The 4,156-nt window shown below is 36.7% G+C and overlaps 1 long non-coding RNA gene across 1 annotated transcript; it reads right to left on the bottom strand.

Moving 5' to 3' along the window:
• Positions 1-220: 220 nt before the first annotated feature.
• On the bottom strand, positions 221-2,752 carry LOC130999214 (uncharacterized). Its single transcript, XR_009093446.1, has 3 exons — positions 1,711-2,752; positions 620-697; positions 221-271 (listed from the first exon to the last, which is right to left on the bottom strand). It is a non-coding gene; the product is annotated as an uncharacterized LOC130999214 (long non-coding RNA).
• Between the last annotated feature and the right edge of the window lie 1,404 nt (positions 2,753-4,156).

Here is a 4,156-nt window from a genome sequence, read left to right as displayed (position 1 = left end):
AATGGAATGGAACGAGCCATTCCCCAACCTACTCTCCATATCGACTACCTAGATACATGCTTATCTATGATATTCATGCATAACCATGGCTGCCAGTTGAGCCATGGTGCAAAACTAAGAGCACCTAGATTCCTTCTAAAATCTATATAAGGTATTTACATAACCATGGCTGCCAGTTGAGCCATGGTGCAAAACTAAAAGCAAGAGGATATAAAACTCACCTTCAAGCTTATCTCTTTGTCAATCTCTCTATCACCGTGTGCTTTCAAACCTAAAACAACATAAATGTAAATGATAAACCTATCACAAGATCAAAAGGAAAGTTGTTCAAAAATTTTAAGGATTCTCCATTCTTAGGAAGTTTAATTATCACACATAATGATTTTTGAAGATGCGAAAGTTCTGTTGGGCTTCACATGAAACGTCAACAAACACACACAAACTGGGGAGGAAGTGGGGAAGGTGAAAGCCACACCCCATAGGAGGGGAATGCATGTAATTTGTTAACATGATTAAACTGAATAAAAGTTTTTACAGATCCATAACCTTTCACATTATACTGAACCTCTGAAATATATGAAGAAAACACATATAAGAAAGGTAAAGTTTCCAGTAATACCTTTTCTGTCCGGCAGTTAGGGTCACAACTATGGTTTATAAAGCGGCCCAAATCCCCTTTAGCACATGCATCAATTACCTGAAGCATAAGTAACATATGCATCAAATTCCAACATAACATGATAACCAAATATCATCAAGCATGGTAAAGGTGCTGAATTGCATACAGCCATGTAGGTAGCTTTTAAATATAAATAAAAATTGCAATAGCAGACATATATGATGACTGGAGTTCTGTTAGCATTGTTGCCCATCAATGTCTTTGTTTTCTTACTTAACTCAGAGGATGACTTGATTAATTGAGTATGCTAAGTGATATGTAAGTATCAAATGAATATCATTGTTGGTGACTTTATATTCTACATTTCTACTTACGGATATTGCCTTGTAAATATTGTCTTGATATTTCAGTTTATTAGGCACTTTTCAGTATTTTGGGAGCAACAAATTGGAATTTAGTTAGTTTAATTGAAAATCATGTAGTTATTTTCTTATTCTTAGATAAACTGCAGAGCACCTCTCAGAATATGTGGGTAACATTATTGTGTCTGAACTTGGAAATTATCACTTAGATGAGTTATTTTCAGGTCGTGTATGTATAATGTCATATGCACTCAGTGAGCTGCACATAAGGACCAAATGGCTAATTGATGGCCAACAAGGACCTGGGCCTGCCTAAGTAGGATTAGAAGGGGGGCAATCTTGCTAATCTATTTTTTAATATGGGCACTCTGGTTGATATTAATCATCGAAGAGTTTCATTCAGGCTGAAGGGATGTTAGCTTAGAAGTCTTACATCACTGGTCGCTGCTACTTTTGCCCCTTTTCCCAGGTTTATGTTGACAATGCTGAGAATTATACATATGATGATGAAGTGCTTAAGAAAAGGAATTTGCAGATTGCAGAAACAACAATATGCATCTCCGTTGTAATTGGAATATGCACTTTGTCATCAATAGAAAAGGATACTAGAGGATATCATAAATCAAATCAACTTTGGAGCAAAAATAAAGAATGTAAACATACAAATAAAGCCCTAGTTCAATCGAGACTTATTAATTTCACAATTAAAAAGCCCTAGTTCAATCGAACCTGGAATCGCTGGCGGCGGCGCAACGAAAAGCGGAAGGGCGGGCGACGGCGACCAGATGTTGAGAGCAGATGAAAGGCGGCGCCTCGGCGAGCAGGGGTGGCGGCGCAACAGGCAGAGGAAGGGCGAACGGCCGTCCTCCTTTTGCAGAAGTCAGCTTCCCCCTTTTGCGGACGTCAGCTTCTCTATTTCCTGAACGACGGCGACCAGATGTTGAGAGCAGATGAAGGGCGGCGCCTCGGCGAGCAGGGGTGGCGGCGCAACAGGCAGAGGATGGCCGAACGGCGGTCCTCCGTTTGCAGACGAACGAAAATTTTGAGGAACCAAACTTGCACACGAACGAAAATTTTGAGGAACCAAACTTGCAGACGAACGAAAATTGCAAAGGAATGAAAAATTCAGCGCGGGATCGAAGGTGTTAGGCGCGAAAATGTTTAGGTGAAATAACCTAAGGCAAAATCTATTCCTTTTTTCTTTTTCTTTTTTTTCACTTTTAATATTCAATTTTTGGTATTTAGATTTTTAATTTAGATTTTATATAAGTATTACTTAATGATAAAACAAAAAAATGTTATAATTTTTTTATTTTTCAAAGTCTATATCTAGGAATAAATTCAGATTTTAGGATAAACAATTTATATGTTATTTTTTAATATAATATAATATAATTTTAAAAAAATTAATAAAAAAAATTAATAAAAAAAAATTATACACAACAGTTTTTAGATACGCTCAAAGATAACGGTTCCAAAACCGTTGTAAATGACTCTTATACATAACGGTTCTTTAACGTTATGAATAAACCGTTATAAAAGATGGTCATAGATAACGGTTACATAACGGTTTTGTAAACCGTTATGTATGCAACTAATAGATAACGCAAAAACATAACGGTTTTTCAAAAACCGTTATCTATGGATATAGACAACAGTACATAGATAACGGATTTTTTCAAAACCGTTATCTATTCCTAAAAGTGCGCTCATAGATAACGGTTTTTGAAAAAAACCGTTATCTATGTACTGTTATGTATGTAAACTTTTGTAGTAGTGACGTCCTCAAGATTTCTTCCGTTGGAGAGCAATTCGAATTTGAGCTGAGGCTTCAATCTTCGAGGTTCCTTGTCCGGTGGAAACGACTCTCTTGAGGGACAGGAGATATGACGTCTCTGATAAAGTAGCCACCAAACAGGAATGACCTCTACAGTGATAAGAAGATCCTGAGATCTCTGCATTTAATGCGGCTGCACTTTTGTGAGTACGTGGTTTCCTTTGAACGTTGGAAGATCAGTCCGAGAAAGAGTGTTCAACTGATACTTGACTTTAGTATCAGTCCGCTGAGTCCACGTGGCACGCATTAAGTAATCAGTTTCAAACTGATTCTTCAACTGATACTTCAGTTGGTATCTTCAGTCTTCAGTCTTTAGTCCTTCGTTCTTCAGTCTTCAGTCTTCAGTCTTTGGAACCGCAAACTAAACTAGAAACGAACTCTAACACTTGAGTTCAAAACTGTTATAGTCTATTACAATTAAGACCTATGAATTTTGGTATCATCAAAACAAGGATTATGATATTCCACAAGGTTCCCAACAATTATAATCAATTAATTTGTGTATAATATACTAGATATACGTAAATGAGAGAGACATGACTATATATAATTTGATCCACACTATGCTTGTTAATGAATTTGGGGTTCACAATTGATAATCAATTTAATGATTTTGAATTAATCTCAATTTGATCAATTTGAATTGGGGATTTCAATTATGATGCTCGATTGGACCAATTCGAATTGGAGGTTTCGTTTGTGATGCTCGATTGGATCAATTCGAATTAGGGGTTTCGCTTGTGATGCTCGATTGGACCAATTCGAATTGGAGATTTCAAAATTGATAATAAATTTGATGAATTTGAATTGGGGCTTTCATAATTGAGATTCAATTTGTTGGACTACTTATATCAACAAGATGCATCTTCTTTTCTGGTGCCCACGTGAAAGAAACTCAGGGGTTAAGCGTGCTTGGCTTGGAGCAATTTTGGGATGGGTGACCCCCTGTAAAGTTTCTCGGGGAGCGTGCGAGTGAGGATAAAATACGCTAAAAAAGACTCGTGTTGGTCTGTGGGAACAACCGTCAAGTCTGGAGTCGGGTTGTTACAGACCAATTCAAATTGATGGTTTCAAAATTGATAATCAATTTGATGAATACGAATTAGGGCTTTCATAATTGATATTCAATTTGTTGAAATTGAATCTCAATTCGATTTGGGGGTTTCACTTGTGATGATCGATTGGACCAATTCGAATTGGGGATTTTAAAATTGATAATCAATTTGATGAATTTGAATTGGGGCTTTCATAATAGAGATTCAATTTGTTGAAATTGAATCTAGATTTAACCAATTCAAATTGGGGGTTTCACTTGTGATGCTCGATTGGACCAATTCG

Source organism: Salvia miltiorrhiza, chromosome 8 (genome assembly GCF_028751815.1).
Source record: "Salvia miltiorrhiza cultivar Shanhuang (shh) chromosome 8, IMPLAD_Smil_shh, whole genome shotgun sequence".
In the NCBI taxonomy this organism is placed as follows: domain Eukaryota; kingdom Viridiplantae; phylum Streptophyta; class Magnoliopsida; order Lamiales; family Lamiaceae; genus Salvia; species Salvia miltiorrhiza.
Note: the sequence above shows the minus strand (reverse complement) of the source record. Positions and strands in the feature narration are given on the sequence as shown.